Source organism: Gallus gallus, chromosome 1 (assembly GCF_016699485.2).
Source record: "Gallus gallus isolate bGalGal1 chromosome 1, bGalGal1.mat.broiler.GRCg7b, whole genome shotgun sequence".
Classification (NCBI taxonomy): Eukaryota; Metazoa; Chordata; class Aves; order Galliformes; family Phasianidae; genus Gallus; species Gallus gallus.
This window is the reverse complement of record NC_052532.1, coordinates 7,074,298-7,098,737: the sequence shown is the minus strand read 5'-3', so window position 1 is coordinate 7,098,737 and position 24,440 is coordinate 7,074,298. Positions and strand designations below refer to the sequence as shown.

General features: G+C 42.6%; 1 protein-coding gene across 5 annotated transcripts in view; it reads right to left on the bottom strand.

Annotated features, from left to right (window-relative positions):
- Nucleotides 1-24,440, bottom strand: part of CAMK1D (calcium/calmodulin dependent protein kinase ID) — a 226,804-nt gene that overhangs the window by 106,429 nt on the left and 95,935 nt on the right. The window contains exon 1 of one of the 5 annotated variants that reach the window (XM_040654625.2): nucleotides 6,316-6,538. The exons of the other annotated variants lie outside the window; for them this stretch is intronic. The gene's annotated coding sequence lies outside the window, so the exon portion shown is untranslated. Of the gene's footprint in view, nucleotides 1-6,315; nucleotides 6,539-24,440 lie in introns of those variants that run through there. 5 annotated transcript variants of the gene reach the window in all.

Below are 24,440 nucleotides of genomic sequence, written 5' to 3'. Positions count from 1 at the left end.
TGCCCATGGCATGGATGTATGAATTTCAAAAACATCCACCTGGTAAAGGACTAGATTTTTAAAGATTATCAGGCACTTTATGATGCAAGTAACTTCCTACAGTAACTAAGCATCAAAGCACTGCCAAACTACCTCATGGGTATCTTCAGATAGCTAAATATCTTGAAAATGTATCTCCACATGAGTGCTGAAGGTGGTATAGGCAACGAGCTGGAACCCAGGAGTCTTTCCATGGTTTTGAACCCTAATAATGACTTCACATGGAACTGATGTTTGTTTTTCTAAGATGTTACTGCAGCACTATTCTTCTTAGAACATGGAGGTTAACAGTGCCACCGCTTCAGACAGCAGCAAGCAGAATGCTAAAGTCATAATCAGTAATTAATGGTAAAAGACAGCAAATACCTCCTGCAAAACAAGTCAAACTGTAGGAAAAGCAGGCCTAAGGAAAAATATTGCAATGACGTGTGAATTGCTTTTCCACTATTCTAGGTTTTATCACTGCCCATTGATTCTTTGTATGCCATGAGGAAGCAGAAAGGGGAACGAACATGATTGGAAAATAAGAACTCATAAATATATTTCAAAGCATAATGACAGCAGATTAATCTTTGTCAATTCTTTGTTCTCATTCACTCAACTCAGAAGAAATCAGTATGAAAAAGTGGGCTGTTCCATGGCATTTAAGAGAATGTTTTCCAACTGACTTATTAACTGCAGTGCTATAGATTTCTAATATTTTATGCAGCCAAGTCACACGTACAAGTCATACACAGTGACTCATTTTTTTCCTAAGCAATACATCTAATTAATTCAAGGTATTTAGAATGAAAGGTAGCTATTAGATGAAGTCTAAAATAAATGGTACTAAATGCAGTCTTAGAGCTGATGGACGTGGGGCATTCTGGTAACATCACCCTCTCCTCTGTGCGGTACACCACAAAAAATACCAAGTTAATACTTTTAAATTGTGTCCATTTACAGTGTGTCTGCCAACAGAGCTTGTCGAGGTGGCATAAGAGGACCCCCAAAACAACAAATCTTGCTTTACAAAGGGTACAACTGGATGCTGGGCAGAGGGTGTGTTTGGGAAGAAGGCGTTTTCCAGCTCAGCCTTTGCTTGGCTTGTCCCATAAGAGAAAAGTAGTTATAAAGCAAGGGGTGTGATTCTCTAGCACCCACTCCCGCTCACTGTATGCTTGACTGGGGCAATGCATTAGTTTATGGCACTTCATGAAGCAGTCACAGAAGTGACCTCTGTTTTGTCATTGCCTCAGCTTTATGTAGCTCCAATAAACGTAATGCTTTGTTACAAATTGCCGCTACATCCGTGCTTCATAAATGCTAAGCACTGTAAGTAACAAAACAGCAGGGAAAATAACTGGTGATGTGATTAGCACCGCAAACTGTAGAGGTTAGATGTTCATTTCTAAATCAATGTACACGTTCTCACGGGTCTTATCATCTGTGATCGGGTGGTCTCTCAAGAGCTGGATTTGAAATTAAATTTACAGAACATCTCAGTTCCAGATGCGATACAAAGACACGTGCAGATGCTCATGTACAATGCCTAATTTGTGCCGAAGTTTAAAACCCAGAATTGCACAGGTCGTGTCAGTTATGTATCTGCTCATGTTTCACACTCTCCTGTGAAATGCTTTTTCCAGCTTAACTTTGAATTACTTGAATATCAGAATTTATTGTAAATCCTGACACATTTCTATTAAGACATCCCATCCTAATCTTTTTATCTTGTTTTATTACTATATCCACCTACTTAGACTTCAGTTGAATTATTACTGCATTACCGCATTATTCTGTGCTGTGATGGGATTCTAAAATAACAACCTGTTTGATGCAAATAATTATTTCCTCCAGTCAGGAGGACATTTGTGTGTTCTCAGTAGGACTGAAGAGGGAGGAAGCTACCTGCTGAGTTAATGCTTGCAGCTCTGAGTTTCTATTAACCCCCCAACTCTGTCCATTCTACGTTATGAAATCGTGACCTAGCATATGGAAAAAAGCACATTTCTCCCCACTCACATAGCTCTGAAGTGTGGCTGGAAACACTGTTCTCACACTTCAAAAAAATCCACCTTAGAGCTAGGACCAAAAATAAAAACTTGCAAAGCCAATGGAACCTGTTCAAGAAGTTAGAAGCATTTCAAAGGGAGCTGGAGTTGGCATGGAGATGTGCTCGGGCTTCATACTGGCACTGGTAAACACTCTAAAAACACACTGGAAATAGTTAGGAAAAAAGGATCATATATCCACATTTCCAGAATATGTTCTCTTTGGGCTTAAATGTGACACTTCACGCCAACTAGCAGGCATGTGGAGAGGCACGAACAGTAGTCAAGAAACCAGCTGGAAACCTGCTGCGATACTGGACACCAAGGAATGTTTACGTGTCACCTCATATATCCTTCTGACATTACCACGTGAGAGCAGTCAGACAGGATGGGGAGAGGAATGCCAGTTCTTATCCCAAGGACGCACTCTTGCACATATCAAAAGTTTGATGTCAGGTTGCCCAAACCTCATGTCCTCATTCACCCCTGGGCTGGTTAAGTCACACAGTCATAATCCCACGTACAAACTCTGCTGAGCAATTAACACTGTATCAGTCGTGCATGTTCTTAATTCACACACACTTGCTGATATTGTTGAATTGTACTCTACAAATTCCATACCAGATACAAGTGGGGAAGGTGAGGATCTATTTCTAAAATGCCATTTTACTTCTGACAGGCATAAATATACTTCTGAGTAGATAATCAGAGTTGTCAAATCTCACAGTACTTAATTTCTCAGCATGAACTGCTAAAACATTACAAAATTAATCTTGCATTAGCCTAATTGTTACTTAGTGCCTTGCACCGTGTTTGCATTTTGGGGTTTGTTTTCACCTCTTATTTTCTCCTCTGGTTTCAGCTGCCTCCTCCCCATCAATTTACTCTTTGTCAGAAGTTTGCCTGAAGGTGGGAAGCTCTCTCCTGCTCTACGGCACTCTGGGGAGTGCCTGTGGCTGGGCTTTGTGTTGGCTGTGCTGTGTAACCACAAGGCTTCCAAGGGCTTGTGCTTCCATTTGTTTTACCTGAGATGAACCAGCAGGGATATGTGCTAAGAGCAAAGGAAGGGAGGAGTCACACACGTGCATATTTCAGTTACTGCAGTCTTCTCTTTGGTCAGCTTCATGCAAAAATAGTGCAGCACAGCAAATATCCCAGTCCATGTATCTGATTGCACAATACCTGTTGGTTCTACAACTACCTATTCCCATCCACGTAATGCATTTAACTCCATCTACAAGGACCTTCCTACCCCATCCCTGTCTTAAATAACTCACTGAGTGCTCATTCCTCACCTCCAACAAGGAGGTGGTACCCATTAAGAAATGAACAAGACTTTCAAAGAAACACCTTTATGCTGCCTGTCCAAAGAAGGGTATCAAAGCTGTGAAGGACCTGGAGCACAAGTCTTATGGGGTGGGGGGAGGGGGGCTGAGGGAACTGGGGTTGTTCATTCTGGAGGAGGCATTATGACTCACTACAGCTGCCTCAAAAGAGTTTGTAGTGAGCTTGCAGTCGGCATCTTCTCCCCGGTAACAGTGATAAGTTGAGAGGAAACGGCCTTAAGTTGTACTGGGGAGATTCAGGTTGGATACGAGGAAACATTTCTTCTCAGAAAGAGTGGTGAAGCATTGGCACAGGCTGCCCAGGGAGGGATGGAGTCACTGTCCCTGGAGGTGTTCAAGAAAAGGGTGGATGTGGCACTGGGGGACATGGTTAGTGGGCATGGTGGGGGTGGGTTGATGAATGGATTAAATGATCCCAGTGACATTTCCAGCTTTAATGATTCTGTGATTCTGCTCACTGGTTGCCCACACATTTTGGAGCAGCTCCTTACATTTAGAGTGACCGTTACTGAAGGCTCCTAAAAGCCTCTGTTAAAAGAGAGAGCTTCCAGCACATCTCCCTGATTCCTCGTGCTCTGTCATCTGCCTGCATCAGTCTCTCATGCCACGTTCCCCTGCAGCATGAACAATTTTTGTTCCACATTTGAACAGCTTGTAGTGATCAGCAACCTGACAGAAACTCAGGCATCACCTCTGTTTAATTCTGGGAAAATCTCCACCCAGCTTTGTAACTTTCTGGAAGGCTACTCTGAGGCTTTCAGCTCTGTGGATCATTTCCATAGGCTTTGGACCACACTAAAGCAATCTGTGTCCCACTCTGGCTCTCAGTGTTTCCTTTTCCTTCCAAATAACAATGCTACAGTTTGCAGGTGGGACTTGGCCAAAGATCTCTGCAGATAAACAACCTCCATTCCTTTTTCTCTAGAATTGCAACCCACTTGGGAGGAAGAACAAAGATGTCTAATGGTCCAAAGGAACTCAACTTCCAGTTGATTAAAGTAGAAATGGCCCTGGAAAGTGGAAAAATTCACCAAGGGAGTGAACTACAGGCCTGGAAATGAGCTGAGATTTCTCTCTTAGCACCCTTTGAGAGGGATATGCCAGCTGGGAACACAGCGTACACAGAGCAGGCTGAGGATGTGCTTACTCAGCAGGCTGTGAGCATTGCTCCTACAGAAAGCTTCCTCTCCCTTGCAGAAATCCCAAGGAAGGAGTTTGCCTTCTGAAAATATTTCAGCCAGCTGCCTCCCAGGATGAAGCCACCCGCTGCGTCAGATGCTGCCTAGTTCGAGGGTTTGCTTGCATATGTGTCTGCTGCTGGGGACGTTACCTAGGAAAAGCATTACTAAAGGTGGTTGGAGGAGGCCATAATACAGCTTTCTGGCAAATATTTCTAACTCCTTCCCAGACTAAAACATCCATCCACTTTCTTGTTGCACCACAAAAAGAAATGTAAGAAAGAAACTTTAAACATAGAAATGTAAAATTAACTACGTAACATCAAGCAAATATGTTTATGAACTGCAGTTTATAAGAACAAAAGCAAGGTGAATAACACCTCCATTAAGTTTAGCAAAGAAATAACAATTTCTAATCTACCTGGTGCATTACCCAGATGCTGCAGTGATGGTTTGCAGCATAAACCAAGAGAAAAGACAAATGTGTGCGCGCCCTCTCTGCTCTCTCCAGCCCCTTGACAATATTAATCCTCCATTTCAAACAGTATTAACTTTTCACACTGTTATAAACAGGCTGATGGGGCTGTTTGAGGATGAAGTATCATAGCTGGGATCAAGACCAACAGCTGAAATCAAGAAGCCATGTTCTTTACTGAGTTTCATATCGTGGTCCAGAACTGATGCAAGGCTCCTGCCTTCCTATCCCCTGGCATGGCCATCTGCTCCCAGATGTACTGAGAAATCTCACCTGCAGTCTGATTTTTTTAGTTAAATGTTTAAGGATTTCAAATGCAGAGACCCATGATTTCCAGCTGATTGTCCCTGAAATGGGGAATATCAAGCATTTCTAAAAATCAGTTAATTTAGCACTAAAACATATTATAAACTTAACTAACCTCTAAGTATTCAGTATGATTAAACGGACTGTGACAAAGAGGATTCCTCCCATGCTTAGGGTCAGCCCCAGTGTCATCCCTCATCCAATGAGAAAACCAAGCAACATCCATCCCTTTAGAGATACCAAGTTCATGTGAACCTGATAAGATGAAACAGCTACTCTCTGGCATTTGAACTGAGAACAGGCCATTGTATCACACAACTGTGAGTTTCCACAGACTCTGGCTGATCCACAGAAAAAACCCTTCCGCACCCCACCAGCACTGTTTGCAAGCTGCTCGTGCTAACAGCTAATTACATCCAGTTAGATTTTAATTCAGAAATAACCTTGTTGAAGTCAAAGAAATTAAACCAACACAAAACAAATGTTACTAGGAAGAGATTTAGAGCCTAATTCTCCAAACAAACAAGTTATTAGATAACTTGAAGGGAATGTTAGCCAGCATTTCCTAGTGGTAGCATTTATTTTTTGTTTAACTAAAGGTCAGGTATAATAATAAAAATCTGTTGCCTCATTCACTTCAAAGACAGATTTCAGGGCTGGGAACCTGCCCAGACTTAGAAGAAATTAATTCACGTCAACAGCCAGCACACTTTGCCAAGCATTTCTTCTACCTCTCCCTGAGCTGAACACCACTGGCCAAACCCTCTTGCCCAACACTGCCAATGGGCAGACTCCTTGATTTTCACTCACCAGCAGACAAATGGCCCATCTACATTTGGCACCTCTCAGACTCTTTTCTTTTTAAGCCAACTCACTATTTATTCCCCAGAAGGTCTGTAGAAAGCAGGAAAAAAGGCCGAAGCCTGGATCTAACCCACCTTGCAGTCTTGATGGAGATTTCTTGTCAACATGATTCCCCCAGAAATCTGTTCCCTCACTTCTGAAAGCCAGAGTCTTAGACCTCTTGGTAGCAGCTTCTATGGTTCCCATTTCAGTTTTGAGCATTGCTAATCTATTTGGAGCTAAGGAAATCTGTATTTCTCCACTAAGAGCTCCCTTCACTCCCTGTTTATTCTAGGACATTTTCTCCCATAAGGCCTTATCTTTGCCATTGTTCCATGGCCTAATTACTTCCTTTCTGAGAACTTAATTTCATTTATCTCCTTGGAGTCAAACAGGACCGTATCAAATATGTAAACTCAGCTGTGCATGACATTCACACAAACAATGGCTACATCCCTCGGTCTGCATGCAATTCTTGATGCTTCACAAGCAATCACACTAAGAAAAGGGAACACACATTTGTTAAAGTCACTATTTACTGCCAAGACAGGCTACAATATTTTACTGTGCAAATTCAAGTTACTGCTAGCTGGAGCATGCTACAGCTCCCTGTGATGAAACTAAAATATTTCTGGATGAAGAATAAATAACCACCTCAGAAGAGTCTGAACAAAGAAGCCTCTGACTGAATCCTAATGGAAGGAAATAGTTTAAATGAGTGTTTGTTTTCTGAAATGTAAGCAGGCTTTTGGTGGTGAGCTGTACTGATCCAGATAGTGTCATGCAGTTAAGAATGCCATTTTTCTCCTTCTCTGCTCTTGATATCCCTGTGCTCTTTACTGATTGTCTGTCTGGGTATTATCTTGTGTTGCTACATGTGTCCCATTACTGAACACTTTGATATGACATGCAGCTGCTGTCAGTGGTAATATCACATGTGTTTAGCTGAGCGTGGAACGATCAGATTAAACAAATCTTTAAATAATGATGGACTGCAATGTTCCTGTGTGGTGGGGTGCTTTCCAGTGGGTTGCTTTTTTTCAGGTACACGGTTTACCTCTCAGTCTGTGAGGAAGAGTATTTTTTTATTATGCAGAATGTGTAACAGAAATGGCAGAAAAGCTTTGTACAAGTAAGAGGGAAACAACCTCAAGCTAAATAACCAGGAGATGAGGCAATGTCTTTGACTAACATAACTGATTTTTGATTTAATAATATTAGATTTTTTTTAAAGAAGTGGTAGCATAAAGAGCATTTGGGGAATCCTTAGAGAGACTTAAAATAGAGTAATTACATACCTGTCATCTCCAACGTGCTGCGTGGAAGATCTAACTTTGCCAGTTAACGCATGAAATAAAAAGTAAAATCAAATTGAAGCTGCTGTCACTACTATCCCATATAAAGGAGAGCAGAGAATGATGTTGCCCAACGACCATAACTCACCCAGCATCACTGCTGTAAAGGTAAGGGATGAAAACTTCAAAAGATCTTGAAGCATTCAACAAATGCCAACTTGTCTCATGGTCTATCATTAAAATGAAATTGGATTAATTTCCTTTTCACTCCACAGAAATCAAAGTAACCTATTCCAAAATAAATATGTCATCTTTGAGGTCAATTAAGCTTTACAAGTCATGACCAGGGGGAGAAGAGAGGATCAAAAGTTGGGCATCTTAATGAAAGTTGACTGGAGTCTTAATTACTGTGAGACTTTGGCTTGTCATGCTTGCATATTCTTCAAAGTGTAACTCTTTGATGACTGCCTGTTCTGCATCTCCCTCTTTTCTCTATTCGCAGTTGTTAAGACTCTATTGTAACCTCAGAGATGGGCTCTTCTGTCTGTGACAACGTCCATCTATACCACAGGAGAGCCCAGTTTAGTCACCAGCTGAACTTACAATTGCTCACCTATTAAGATATATGTGGAAAAAGAGAAATAATGAAAGCAAAATCATAAAGCAGAGATAAACTAATGAGAAAAAGATGGTTTTTTGTTTTGTTTTGTTTTGTTTTGTTTTGCAGTTGGGACAGACACTGATCCTTAAGATAGCAATCCTTCCTAAGAAATATCACCCACGATTTTCTTAAATTTGGGATAGGCAAAGCAGCATGCCAAATATAAAGACAAGTTGTTACAACTTCAAGACAACCTCTTTCACTCCAGTGCCAGTTTGACGTGTCCCACCCTACAGAATTATTTGCTATTACTTCTTACTATGTTAGATCATCTTTAAAACAGTAATTAGGGGATGTGTTTGTTTAGAGGAACGCAAATGACTGCCTTGCTTCAGGGCCTGCTTACCTTGTCACATTTGCCTGGAACCACACCTGGCTTCAGAATAAAATCATCAGTGAAAAATAAATAGTCTGTGTACAGAATGTAACACTTCCCTCCAACGGGGCTCATGCATCATTTAGTGCTTAACGCATTCCCCAGAAGAGAGAAATATCTCAGACAAGCTTCAGCACTTAACCATTTGAGGACAGGCATCCTACGGCAACAATGTCTTGAGGAAGGTGGGACCATTTCCAGTTCCCAGAAGGGAAACAAAAGGCCTTGATCACTGCCTTGACTCCCAGCTGGCATATTTACCTTGCCTGCCTCTGACCTAAGAGTTGGCAAAGAAACTGGGCTGGCTGCCGAGTTTCATTCTCCCTATGGGTCGATCAAACATCCATATGCTGCAACACAGCACAGTATTTCAGCCTGTGCCAGTGCCCTGCTCTGTCTAAAAGAACAGCTCCTGGTACTAATCTAAAAAGCACTTGCAGTAAATTACGCTTCTACTGTCCCAGGGAGCAGCCACATTTCTACCAGACTCAGTTACCTCAGCAATAGCTGTCAGACTTTATATGTTTAATACACCCAAGGAGAAATGAGGGAAGACATCTCAGAAGCAGAGCCAACACTTGAGGTGATCTTCCTGAAGGAGGACAGGACAGTATGTGTCTTGGTGCTATCTTGGAGGAGTCATGTTCCATTTTTCTATAGGAATCACTATTATAAGACTTTAGACCTGAAGTATTACCAAAATCCAAATGATTTTTACAAATTTTGGGTCATCCTACATGGATCCAGGAACTGGACTCAATGATCCTTTTGAGTCCCTTCCAGCTCAGGATATTCTACGATGATTCCACGATCAGATCTGCTGTAAGACTTCTTTCTTCATGAAGTCCTTCACCACAGAAAACACTGTTACCTCCTCAAAAGCAGAGAAAACAGATTATTTTTGTTCATTGTCTGCAGTATTGCAAACACAGTGTCAAGACACTATGGTGAGAAACAGCTATCAGCCATGATACTTAAAGGATGTTCCTCAGGGGCTAACAGGTGCAGAAGAGACGTTAACGATCTCATGACAAACAAATGGATTTGTAATATGGTCCATACCACAGTTTACATCGCATCAGTTATGGCTTGCACCTTACTTCTGTAGACAGTAGTAGCAGTAGACAGGTTATTTGTGTTAAAGTAACCTCACTGACACTGACCACAGGAAACAGCAAAAATACTCAAGCTGTCTGTGGGCGAACTGTGCCCTACACATCTGTCCCTACTGAAATAATTTGGCTTACACGGCGTTACCAGAGAGCTGGGTAGGAAGGCGTTAATGTGTCTGGTGGGAAGTGACAGCAAGGAAATGGCTTAGCCTTTCCCAAGTCAGAAATACCACACACAAATTACAGAGATCAGAGTGTTGACTTCTCAGTGGAATATGTCTCCTCAGGGTGTTCTTTTCAAGCAGACCGTACCATGGCAGTAAAGGTCAGCATTGTTTACAGACAAATCTATTTTGTATTACATGGTGCACACTGTGCTCTGTAAGAGATGACTTAAAGCCAGCTCTCCTGGGTTGACACAAATCCTCGTGGGCATCTCACTGCAGAACACGGAGGACTGGGAAGTGCTGGTTCAAGTCATGCGCACATGATGTACATGGGGTTAGCCCAGGCATGTCCAATATGTGGCCCATAGGCTATGTGCACCTCAGCTCAGCTCATCCTATGGCTGCCCCCTGCCCCATGCTGTAAGGGCAGCAGCTCTTCCCTAATGAGCATCCTGGCTCAGCCCTGGGCACGCACCCATCGCTCACAACAGCCAAACAGAGCACAAGGAGGGTGCAGTACAGTCCTAACTCGAGTTATGGCACATAATTGCATGCATTTTGATACACTGGCTAAAGAAAATCCCGTGGACAGTGAAAAATGTGCATCCTTGCTTTCTGTTTTGATATAGGAATTTGAGAACAGGTTTCAAGATTGCTGAAAAACTCATCAATTTTTTTTTTTTTGTATATTTGTAACTCTATTTTCAGTGGACATAAATACATTACCCACAAATGTTCAAAAGGAATGTATAAAGTTGCAGTCCGATATTCAACTCCAAAATTGATGGTGTCTCTTTACTGAACTTTTATAAGACCTGTCTTACCATAGAAAAATATCCCTCACTTCACGATCCCAGTTTATGCACGTCATTGCTATTTGAAAGTATGCACACGTACAAATTGTGAACAATTATTTTCAGTGATGAAGTATTGGAAGAGTAAAATTTTATCAAAAATGTGTGATGAACATCAATACGTTCTCAACAGAACTCATTAAGAATTTGCAGCCACTTACATTGAACAAGACTGATGCATTGGTTTCACAAAAAAAGGCCAACTATTTATGATTTTATTGTCCTCTTACTGTAGATTTTAAGAAAAAAAATAAAAAGGCATTTTGTTACTTATACACATTAACTGTATTACACATTTTGTATGCAGTCCAAGACAATTCTTCTTCACTCAATGAGGCCCAGGCAAGCCAGAAGGCTGGACACCCATGTGTTACACGGGCTTGAAGCCCCATTTCACTGCAGCCTTATGTGTTTATTGATCCCTGTTTGATTTTGCTTGGATTCGGGCAATAAACACAAGTGGAAGTCCAAGCCCTTGTCCGAGTGGGGCATTTTCAATTCATTTTCCAGCTATCATTATGGCCAGAACCTGGCCCTGTGTCTCAGCTGGGAGACAAGTGTAGTGATCTCAAGGAAGAAGCATTTCTGTTTTGTTACGTGATAAGTCATAGAATCACAGCATGGCCTAGGTTGGAAGTGAACTTAAAGATCATTGAGCTCCAACCCCTACGTCCTACTCACAGAGCTGTAGAAAAGCTTCTAGTCCGACCAAAACAGACATTGGGCAACTTCTTTCATCAGCAGCAATTCCTCAACATTATCCAATTTTAAGAGGAGAAAGTATGAGGAAAACTGCTTACCAAACAGCCTGATCACCTACTCAACAATGCTCCACTTTTGTTTCAATACAAAGAGATGCACAGCACTGCAAAGCAGTTTTTAACTAACTGTTCTCTCCCAACACTGCTTTTAGCTCTAACAATGAGTTATTTATGTAACTCAGCAATACTGATGATTTTGCCTCAGAAGTGCTATTTCATTTGGGCTCTGTAACAACTCAGACGGAGTAGGCTCAGGGAGGAGATGCTCTTCTAGGACCCTCCAAATGAAAAGCTTAGCCTGGAAGAGGCTGAGAGAAGTCCTGTTTGCTCATGCACTCTCCCCATGCAGGAGGATCAAGCTGCCTTACTGCCTTTTTCTTTTTTTGTCAGCTTACATTCACTGTGAAACCACATTGCAGGAACAGGCAAGGATTGGTCGTGGTTCCTGCAAGCCTGATGAATAATGCCATGGGCTCAGGGACTTACAAGGAAAAAAATACACATACAGAGATTTCCTGAAAGCCATATCCAACATTAACTGAGCAGCTGCACTGACACTGGAGGCACCTAACATGGTGCTCTGTGTTAGTTTTAACCTGCCATGGCTAGTTTCTGCTTTCTCTGGAGTTGCTTTTTCGTTTGTTTGTTTTAATTTCCTTTTCATCCCCCTATGCTTCAGAAAGGTGGTTTCCAGCCTGAGGTGTGCAAAACACTGGGAAAAAAATCAGAAGTACCTGCCTGTTCAGACGGTTGAAAGCTACTGCTAGAATGCCATTTCTAGAAAAAGCTCTTGGGCTTTCACTCTTTCACTTTCCTAAATACAAGAAATAAATTGCCCTCAGCAGTCAAGGAGCTCATTCCCCCACCAGAATCTAAGTTTCCTGGTACTTCATGTTCTTGGCTGTGGGTCTTTATCATATTTCACCCCCACAGCTTCACTGTCCTCCCAGATCAGCTCTCCCTACCTCTCAGTTACTCAAACCTCACAGGAGCACTTACTTAATAAATGAAGATAAAATGCAGCTGAGGTTTATCAACAAATCAAGTGCTCTTTTCAGGATTACGCTACTCTGCAAAGCATTTTTCCTCCTGTCACTCTCCCTATAAATCACAATGTGCCATGAGAACACTTCTAGCTGCAGAGTACACATGGGGGAGGACTCCAAGCACCAGCCAACATCTATAAAGAGCTCTACTCAAATCTGCTTATTGAAAATAGACAGATTACACAAAACAAGCACCCATGTGTGGAGAAAATTAAACTAAGATTTTTTTTTTAAATACATTAAGAAACACACAGAGAAAAGAGGTCAGGAAGGAAGTTAAATCCAAACAAATGGGAATTAGAAGGTTGTTTTTAAAATTAGGAGTATAGAAGATGCCTTCACAGTTCCAGTGAATAAAAGAAGAAAAAATATAGATATATTTCTCTTTTACAAAAGAGTCTTTAATAGGTTTCCAGTATAGTACTAGACATGTTCTGACATGTAATTAGGGTTAGAAATACAAAAATGCAATCCATACCAGTCAGACCATAAGCTCTGTACTTTGAGATGCTTCAGGGTGTGCCCAACCTCTGAGCTGCTGCCTTCAGAGGTGCAGAAAGCCAAGGACCACACCAGGAGGGATTACAGTGCTAAGGCACTCCCATGACCAGGTCCTGAGAATTAGAGCTGACTTTTTGGCTTACAGTCCAAAGTGAAGTCCAAGAACAGAGAGCAGTTGTATCCTACATGGCTGTAGTGGGCATGAATATGGTATAGGAAACTTTATAGATGAATATCAAAACTAAAAGGTCTCCTAACATCCCCAGTCCACAGTTTTCAGTGGGATCCAGATGTGTGACGTAGTCTGTATATGACCCATGACCCAGGTCTCTACAGTTTATAAGGCTTCCCTGTATGTAAATTGATGCAAAGCATAACCTTCTATAGTCATCAGCATACCCTTTCTACAAAATCCTCCACCAGTTCTACTGCTAATGCATTTACTTTTGTTAGCTACACTAGGAGCTTATTCAGCATTAAAATGAAACAAATCAAATCATGTTCAGAAAAAAGTGGTGTAGGTATTCCGAGCTTGAATAGTTGTTTAACACTCATTTACAGGGAAAAAGATAGTGAAAAAACTGCCAGAAATATTGACATTAATCTTCCATTTCAAGAGCAAATCAAAGTGATTCCAAATATAGTTGGTCCTATTAAGAAAACAGCTCTTGGGTAAGAATGCAAACTGTGTCACCATAAGAAGGAAAATCAGAAGCATATGCTTCCAGTGAAAGAAGGAATTTTAAACCAAGTCAGCAACTCAGAGACACCACAGTAATTCAGAGCCAAGAGGAGAAAACTTCTATGTGCCATCTCCATCTTTTCAGGGTGAAGTTTGGTGGTGAACTCTGTGCCTGGACTTTTCATTTCTAGAAGGAAAACTACTTCAGTGCTGGCAGCAAGACCAGGGAGGAGAAAACCCCTTTTTGTAAATGGAGACCACATTCCTGTTATACAAGCATCTTTTTGGATCTCCTTGTTCCAGATCTACAGCTATGTGGAGGGAAGAGGACAGGGACGAGGATATGGCAGGTCCCTGGCAGATTCCTCCTCTGCAGGGTGAAGTCAGGACTCAATCACAGCGGCATAAATCAGCTGCAACAGCACAAAACTTCAGTGTACCCACCCATAACCCAGAGATGGTGGAGAGCTACCTCAATGGGGAAGCCATGTTCCTGTGCTGGCTGAGCTGTGCTGCAGTTATATCTGCTTGGAGATGGGATAACTACCTTTGGAACAGTAAAGCCGCATTGATTTATGAAATACTGGGAAGAAGGAACTGATTTTTTGGAGATAGTAGTTTAGGAAACACTGGAAGCAAGAATGGATGCTGTACAGCACATCTGCCGTGTTATAAGGCCCTACGTGCTCACTGTGGGACCGCAGAAGGTAAAAGCCCACAATCCTCAGCTTAGGGCTTCTTTCCACTTTTGCTTTGGGCTGAAATTCTCAAGGGAGCCTCAATGAGTCATGTAACCAAGTTCAACAGCTTTGAATATTCCTATTGACCAGAATAGCATTAGCTCATATTACCACGTCTATTTGTTAACGACAAGCACTCATTTACCCATGCCGATGCCGCACGGCTTGGATGCAGGCTTTGTGCACCATATAAGGGAAGGACAATGCCTTCAAGATCTAAATGCTGCAGGGCACACAGCAGCTCTACCCACAAGAAATGTTCTCACGTGCCCAAGGAACACAGAAGGAAAGGTTTCAAAGTTCATCGTGAAGGTTTCTGCTTCCCTCCCAGCAGCCACGCACATGAAAGCTAAAAGCAGACAGCCATCACAGTTACAGTAAGATTTTATCTTTAGAATGGGAAAAACTATCATTTCTGTATAAATGCAGATTAAGGCTGCATGTGGATCATGCCATATTCACATATTTGTTATGACTCACAGAGAGAGCGTTTAAAAACTAACACAAACCCCTTTCCCCTTTGCTTGCAGTTAGAAATCCCGTATTATCCCTTTTAAGAGAAAAGTTGTGAACAGCTGCTGTTTTCTGTTCTAATTACCAAGTTTACAGCAGACATGGGATAACCAGATTGCATTGCTCCAGGGCGCGTCTTGGCAAAGGGTATGACGCCAAATACGGCTGCTGCATGTGGACTCCTCTGCTTTTGGTGGATGGAGGGGGGAAAAAAAGGATGGAACAGTGAAAAAATAAGCACACATTGGTGTATTTTTCAAATAAGTATGTCAGCAAGAGTCAGCTCTTGTGCCCAGTGTCCAGTCCACCATGGCCTGAATCAGCTGAGGATGCACAGACACATGTGTGTAAATCCAAAAGGGTCCCAGTTTAATCCCTGGTGCGTCAGTCAAGACAGCAGATATCACAAAGGTATGAAGATATTTGAAGCAGGCTGTTATTCCATTTGGTGGAACCCAAATGGAGTATATATAGAAATTTTGGACTAATCTCGGGAGGAGTCAGTGCTGGTGTGCAAAAGCATACCTGGCATTTGCCTTGCATTTGTCAGTTGTTTCTGATTCAGTGTGGAGCTATAAAACACCCTAGATTACTTGCTAATGCTTCTTGCTAATATTTCCAAAGTTTTAAACAAATTTTGACAATAAAGAAATCAATTCTTTTAAGACAGTTTAGATGCATTCCAAAAAGATGGCTTTGTCTCTAAGAAAGCTTGAATTCACCTATATCTATTCCCTTGTGGAAAAAAAAAAAGCAGTAATAAGAAAGTAAAGGATGCAATAGCATCCCTATTTAATGTAATGCTCAATAACTTTAATTTGATAAAATATCTGGCAAAGTAAGAGCTGCCATACATTCTTAGGGAAATGATTTTGTAGTCTGCTTGTGAATTGCCAGTACTTAAACTAAACCACAGTTTTGAGCAGTTACAAGGATTAAGAGCTGGGCAGTGTATCTGATAACCAGAGACACCAAAATATGAACGCAAAGAAGGAAAATATTAGGTTTTACTTTGAAAACTGATTTGATTAATAGGTTTGAAGTCCTGTAGCTGCAGAAGCATGACCCCATAGCATGGCCAGTCTTCCTTCAGGGTAACACAAATCTGTTCTGCTTAAGGTAATGTCATATGAATATAAGGTATGTTAAAAAATAGAATTTCTGATATATATATATTTTTAATTTAATTAATTTGTAATAAAATCATCATCATTTTTTTTTCCTTGGTCAAAAAATGAAATCCATAGCTGCATATCTCTTATTTTACATTTTTTTTTTCTGCAAAACTTCTAGTGAGCACAAACTAAGTGTTGTCTGAGTAAGCATTTTAAGACTGAATCAATATGTGGTACAGATGACAACTGCAGGCTTAGTTGGCAAAATACCAATTAATTTATGCAGCTGTCAACCTAGGATGTACTCAAAACACAGAGGTAGCTTCTGGGTTTAACGTGATGCAGCTGAATATGGGATGGAGTGCAAATGTATTCCCATTTTCTTATGGTCAGAGCCAGCTCCTTGTGCCAAACTCTGCTTCCAGACATGTGGAATCATGACCTTAACAAGAGAGAAAATGTAATTGCGATTCATCTTCTATAAATGAAAATGGAGGGCAGAATCACAGAATGGCTTAGGTTGGAAGGGACCTCAAAGCCCACCTATTTTCAACCCCTACTGTGGGCTGGGTGCCCCCATCAGCTCAGGCTGCCCAGGGCCCCATCCAACCTGGCCTTTAGCATCTCCAGGGATGGGGCACCCACAGCTTCTCTGGGCAGCTGTGCCACTGCCTCACTGCCCTCTGGGTAAAGAATTTCTAATTGTCAAAATTAAATCTCCTCTCCTTTAGTTTAAAGCCATTCCCCCTTGTCCTGTCACTATCAAAATGTGTAAAAAGTTGTTCTCCCTAATGTTTATAAACTCCTCTCATATTTATCGGGAAGCTGCAATGAGGTGTCCCCAGAACCTTCTCTTCTCCAAACTAAACAAGCCCAACTCCCTCAACCTCTCTTCATAAGAGAGGTGCTTCAGCCCTCTGAACAAATTAGTGTCCCTCTTCTTGATCTGCTCCAACAGCTCTGCATCCTTCGTGTGCTGGGAGGCTGAGACCTGGACACAGTACTCCAAATGGGGACTCCTGAGGGTAGAACAGAGGGGGACAATCCCCTCCCTCTTCCTGCTGCCACCCCTCTGTTGATGCAGCCTTGGAAACAGTTGGCCTTGCAGGCTGTAAGAGCACACAGCTGGCTCATGTCCAGCTTTTCACCCACCACAACCCCAAGTCCTTCTCTGCAGGGCTGCTCTCAGTGAGTTCTTCTCCCAGTCTGTACATGTATCTGGGAGTGACCTGACCCAATTGCAACACCTTGCACTTAGCCTTGTTAAACCTCATTAGGTTCTCACGTGTCCACTTTCTGAGCCTGTCCAGGGCCTTCTGGCTGGCATCCCTTCCTTCTGTTGTGTCAACTACACCACTCAGCTTGATGTCAGCAAGATTGCTGAGGGTACACTCGATCCTACTCTCTATGCCATTGATAAAGATGTTGAAGAGCACCAGTCCCAAGCTGGATGCCTGGGGGACACCACTCATCACTGACCTCCATAGAGCCATTAACCACAACCCCCTGGAAGAGAGTTGCCAACTGAGGTGTTTAAATTCACACTGAGTTCACCAGCCACAAAATTGGCCCAGCAATAACTCTGCTGGTCTGATTCCACATAGCGGAGGCCTAAAATGCAGTAGCTTGTATTCACAAAGCATTCTAGCATGCTCCTAAGAGTAAACAACTGCTTTAGACAAGGAGTGCTTATGAAAACTGTCATTTCTGATAAGATTCCTGTTTCTACCTTCATGAACTGACATTTTTGGAATACTTGTTTTTTTTCTGCCTGTACATTCTGATCCACTTAGAAGTGCATATCTGATGATTTCCTAAACAAGCGAGATGTGAGCTCAGATGCAGCTGTGTACCTTGAGGAAGCTTCCAGCTGGCCAGATGAATCCTACCTTGCATTTACTTGTTTTCCTTTATGCAGCACTTTGAAAATTATACCCTAATTCACCACACTGCAATGCTCTATGAATTAATGCCATGGATTTTAATAGCAAGAAAATGAGATAGAGGAATATCCATTGAGGTGCTTGGACTGCGCGTGTAAATAACTTATCCATCATTAAAGTATGGCAGTTGTGTGGTTAAGCTAACTGGCTCCAACAGGGCATCACAATAGCTTAATATTTAACACTGAAATCCTCCAGTTAATGTTTCAGGACTAAATTAGAAAAGAGGCAAAATGCAATTTGTTGGTAGCATTTTGACAATGACATCTTCGCTTTGCAAATGCCATGGGGCCTGTAAATAGTCTTTTATACATCTTCCAAATGAAGAAATGGCTTTCATGGGGAAAAAAAGTGTAATGTAACAACTTCTTTTCGGATGAAGTATTCCAGATGACCTATGAAGAACCCTAAGAAAAAAGCAAGAGGAAATATTTTGCTCAGTGGAGCCACTTAGGACATCTTCAGCACCAGTGCTTCCTGGAAGATTTGGACTGCAATGAGCTGTGAAAATGCTTTCCCTGTTATTACCGCACCACTCAACAACCTGCATCCTCCAAACACAAATCCACATCTACCATGGTGTTGGTTGGCCAAACAGATACGTGTCCTGCTATGCAAGGACTGGGTGCTCTATGAGGCCCTGCTGGAGACAGGTGCTCACCAATAAGGGAACTCTTTGCTTTGAACACGTGGGAGTGACAGAGACCTTATGTGTCCAGATATAAGGCTGAGTCATTTATCAAACTGTTGGATCTTATTGAAGAGTCTTTATGCCTCTTGACAATTTGTTCCTTTTAGGTAACAGACAACAGCACAAATAATCAGGAGCTTGTATCAATGCAATATGCTTGTAACCGTCTTCCTGAGTAATAAGCACATGAAAACAGGGTATGTTTTGTCATTCTGTAGCTAGAAGCTCTGAAAGGACCCCAGCTTTGTGCATGCAGCCATGCAGAGGATGCGCCCCGCATAAAGCAGACGCTTGGCGCAGCTTACACTGAAAAACACATTCTGCTAATTTGAAAGCATCTCGGAGTAACTATTTCAGAAAGCAGCTGTTTGTTCCAAAGTGTACCAAATTAATTCTCAAGCAGGAGCTTTGAGCTCTGCTGTACACTCATCCCCCTAGACCTGCCCCCATCTCTTGGGGCCTGTCTTTTGAGATGAGTCAGGGCACGGGCTGACCTTGAAGAACAGTTATGCAAGGGATGTTTGGTAAGGCATGGGCTCCCCAGAAGGGAGCACAGCCGCTCTGTCACCTGGAAATTAGGCTACAGCTTCTCACGCTGCAGCCTCATTCAAGGAACACAGCAGCCCCTCAGCACGCTGCAGGAGGGCAGGCTGAAACACTGAAAACTGCACACCACTGGGAAGCTATTGAGGAGCACGTTGCTTGTAGATAAAACTGTGTATGACAAGAGAAGATATCACGGATTTTGTTCATGTTTACTATTTCCTTCCTCATCTAATGTATTTTAGGGTTTTTCAGATGCTGTGATCTGCTTCCCTACATCAGCTTATATCTAATCTCGCATGAAATACGATCTGGGCAGTCCTGGCTGCAAAGTCTTCCCCTGCAAAGTTTCCAGCATCTCAGTGATCAAAAATGGTGTCAGCTTTGTTTCAGATTTCACTATGTTTTTTTTCCACTAGTGTGAATTCTTTGCAGCAAAATGAGCTGCTTAGCAAGAAGTCAAGAAGCAGTGCCAAGATAAAGCGATCTTATGCCATACCTATATATATAGGGTCAGATTCACTTTTGCCTGACATCCGAGAAGGGCGACTCATGCTGTTTGTATTTCCTTCATTTGGGTGGTGATCTCATGGACTAAAGCTGATGTCAGCTTTGAGTTAAGCCCAAACGACCCTCTACCCTGCATGTTGTAGAATTTGGCTCTTTTCCATGTCTAGCTTGCTTCTCCAGGGGCCATGCCTGCAGTAGTACCTAGCACTAACAGTGGCCCCATGGGTAGTGATGAAGTCCACCCATGTGCAATGCCAACAAATATATCCTTGGGGCAGCCCTGTTCTTTGGTCGCTGACATCACCATCACAGAATCATAGGATGGCTTGGGTTGGAAAGGACCTTTAAGATCATCCAATTCCAACTCCCTACTATACACAGAGCTGCCCTCTCCAGCTCAGGCTGCCCAGGGCCCCATCCAACCTGGCCTTGAGCACCTCCAGGGATGGAGCACCCACAGCCTCTCTGGGCAGCCTGTGCCAGTGCCTCACCACCTTCTGGGTAAATAATTTCTTTCTAACAGCTTACTTAAATCTCCCTTCCACCCAGTATCTCTTTGCTGCCCGGGGAACCCTGATCTACCCTCAGGATCCTGCTGGGGATGCAGATTTTGGGAAGCCCTGGGATTTGCAGCTGGCAGGGCTCAGAGCTCAGGGAGGGCAGACCCAGCCTTCTGTCACCCCAGCACTACTGCAACGGTGTGTGCAAGCCAGGTTTTAGCTAGTAAATCTATGTAAAAGCTTTCTCTGAAAGTGATTACTTAATATAACAACCAGCTGTCTCCTCAGTTCTTGCTGAGGCAGCCTATCCTCTTACCATTATTCACAGGGTGGGGAAAAAAAAGGAGAAAAACAGCAAGCCTGTTTTGTCTATAGGGTAAGCAAAGCTTCAGAGAAGTGATTTTGTCTGACAGATACAGTTGCCAAGTGTTTGGGGCTTTTTATTATTATTTTTTTCCTTTCTTAAGTATCTCGTTCATTTCTTTAAAGGAAAAGAGCTCTTACCACTGGAGCATCAAGAAGTAATTAGTCACTGACTACTTAAACACCGGTCCCACAGTAGTTTCTTTATACACCAGTTACACGACCTAATTACCATTGCTTTTACACTAACACTCACTATCACAGGACCTGAGTGTCTCCTCTTCAGTTTGTCTGGCCCTGTGCTCCAGCTGGGTGATCTCTCACAGAAAAATAACTGCCATAATAGAGCATTGGTGGGCACCAGCAGAGCCTCTGGATTGGGAAACTGGAGTATGGGACCACCCAGGCCTGCAAGAGCTTTGTTTTTTTAATCAAAAACATCCAATGGATTGAATAGGAGGTTCTAACCTACAAAGTCACTCAGGAACATTCATCCAAATTAATTAAATGCCCAAATTTGTGTTCAGGTGCATTAAGTTTTTGCATGAACAGTTTTATTCAGAATTAATGTAGCCTTTTATTTGGAGTTAAATTGCACAGAAGAGTTTAATAAGAGATAACTAATGGGTTTCAAAACTACATGTTGCTTCAGCTTCCCGGAGACTATGGGGTTTGCCAGGAATGGATAAGCCCTTACAGAAGCAAGAGCTGAGGATAGAAGTTTTAGGAGGAGTTTCTCATCAGTGGGCTACTGAAAAAGAGCAAAACATAGAATCATGGAATCATATAGGTTGGAAAAGACCACTAAGATAATCTAGTCCATTCGTCAACCCACCCCCACCATGCCCACTAACCACGTTCCTCAGTGCCACATCTGCCCTTTCCCTAAACACCTCCAGGGACAGTGACTCTACCACCTCCCTGGGCAGCCTGTGCCAATGCCTCACCAACTCTTTCTGAGATTAAGTTTTTCCTATTATCCAACCTGAACCTCCCCTAGTATAATTTAAGGCCAGTTTCTCTCATCCTATCACTGTTACCTGGGAGAACAGGCCAATCCCCACGTCACCACAACCTCTTTTCAGAAAGCTCTACAGAGCAATAATGTCTCCCCCGAGCTTCCTCACCTCCAGACTAAACAATCCCAGTTCCTTCAACTGCTCCCTGTAAGACTTGTGCTCCAGACCATTCACCAGCTGCTTAACAGGGAACATGCCTTCAGCCAGTATGGCTCAGATTAAGGAATTTAATGGCACCTCTCCCTAAGGATCTAGGAGATTACAGAGCAGATGAGAGTGGGGACATATCTAAAGAGTTTATAAAATATTTTTTAAATCCCTGTTCAGAGGAAACTAACTGAAGCAGAGTCTGATTTGCTACCTGAATAGTATCTGTTTAACAATACTTTAATTTGTACATGTGGCTGCTAGGAAGTAATCAATACACTTGGGTGCATTGATCCTTCCCTTCACCTTCCCCTGACTCAGCACCGAACCTGTGCAGGTATTACCTAGTTAGAAAGTTTCTCTTCAATAAATGGTGGTGTAGCCAAGAAAAAAAAAAAACACCCAAGATATATTAAAAAATAATAATAAACAGGCATATTTTTTTGTCTGACTCCTACAAGGTTGTTTTGTTCTACTTCTCTAGAGCTCAGACTGGTGCCTTGCTGCATCCCAGCTCTTCACACCACCTACTGCCTGCAGAAACCCGTCTAACAGCCAATTCATCCTTCAGCCTGTTCACACCTGCACAATTACCATACTGGGAAGAAATTGCCACTATTCTACAGCAAACAATGGAAGAGATTGCATTTACCCTTCTGCTTAAAAACAGAAAAGTGTTGCTTTCTGAGCAGGTTATGAAACTCCCCGCATTTCAGGTCAGAAGAAGTTTGTGTAACCCAGTGCAGTGTTGCTCCTCATGGAGACCTAGTTCACAGAGCTGGAGTGTTTCCGGAGAAGGGGAACAAAGCTGTAAAGGGTCTGGAGCATAAGTCTTCTGAGGTGCAGCTCAGAGAACTGGATTGTTCATCTGGAGAAGAGAAGGCTCAGGGCAGACCTTATTGCTCTCTACAACTGCCTGAAAGGAGGCTGTGGTGAGGTGGGGGTCAGCTTCTTCTCCCAAGTTACAGCAATAGGATGAGAGGAGATGGCCTCAAGTTGTAGCAAGAGTTGGATGTTAAGAAACATTTTTTCTCATAAGGAGTGGTGAGGGATTGGCACAGGCTGCCCAGGGAGGTGGTTGAGTCACCATCCCTGGAGGTGTTCAAGAAACGTGTAGATGTGGCACTGAGGGACATGGTGAGTGCGCACGGTGGGGATGGGTTGATCTTTGGACTAGGTAATTTCAGTAGTCTTTTCCAGCCTTAATGATTGTATGATTTTTCCCCTGCTGCGAAGCATCCCTTTAGGCCCAAGTTCAGCAAGGTAATCTCAAAGAGTCCACCAATTTCACAGGGATCAGTTATCATCCAAAATTAGGCACATGCTTAAATGCTTTGCTGAGAAGAGGACGAAAGAATTTGTCAGGCTGGAGCTCCTGGATTAGCTGCATGCATCACTCGTGCTAGCACTGCACCCAGCAGCGAGCTCCTTCCCACTACGTCTCCACCCAGAGGAGTCTCTGGGGAATGTTGCCATGGATTTCCACGGGAAACAAGAGAGTCCATATTGGAAGAACCCTGTTAAGGTTGCTAGGTGTAAATATTGACTTAACGGCTCTTCCGTCTTTTTTTCTTTTTTAAGAACAGATTTGTTGGCCATGGAAAAATAAAATGTTGGAGTGTGCATGATTCACTCTGGCACTGGCACAAACATGCAGATCAGTTGGCTGGCAGTTCGCTCCTCTGTTAGCAGAACATCGCTTCTAAAATGTGTCATTTTGTCTTGGCAGCAACAGTGGCCAAGCCCACAGACAGGGAGCATCCAAAAGATAAAATCTCCTAGTCTACCTTCCATGAACTCTGCATGGGCACCATCAGCCTTCCCCAGCACAGCGTTTGGTTAGCACCTCCAATGGGTTTTTAGGTGAAACGCAGAGAAGAGTTGGTAGGACACTGTGATGGTTTTGCACTAAAAGTCTAGACCAGAAACTTCCCCTCTTGGACCCACTCTCCTGTATCTGCTGACATGTGAAAGGAATGCCAAAGGTTCTGCAGGTAAAACTTCTCGTTCAAAAATTTTTGGCTGTTTCACAGACAATAAATATTTAAGACAGAAGACATTTCAGGTCATGCTGGAAGTCAGCAGAAGAAATGAGAGCAGATCCAAGGGTTTTTACAGAATCACAGAGTTGTAGGGGTTGGAAGGGAGCTCTGGGGATCACCAAGTCCAACCCCCTGCTATAGCAGGATCCCTACAGCAGGTTGCACAGATCTTGGTCATTACATTCATGCTTTCAATCCTGAATTCAAAAGCCGTTATTAAAACATGACTTCAACAGACAGCATCATGCAAACCTTTCTCCATCTCAATTCTGTCAGATCTGGGTGATTTTGGCAGGACTGACATTGGGACAGACCTCTTCCAGAGGGTAAAAAGCACAGGTGACATTCGTGTGTATCAGTTCTGGACATGGTCAGCACCATTTAGTTTAGTGGGCATGGTGGTGATGGGTTAATGGTTGGACTAGATGATCTTGGTGGTCTTTTCCAACCTTAATGGTTCTATGATTTAATGATCTCCGGCTGTCCCCAGAAATGTCTGAAGGGGACACAAAGACTTCTTTTGCATTTCAGCTTCGCAGGGAGTCCTCTGGGACTTTAATCCCATCAGAGATTAAGCACTCCAAAGACATAATGCAAAAATAGAAAGGGAGAACAGGATGAACAAAAGCGCATATTTAT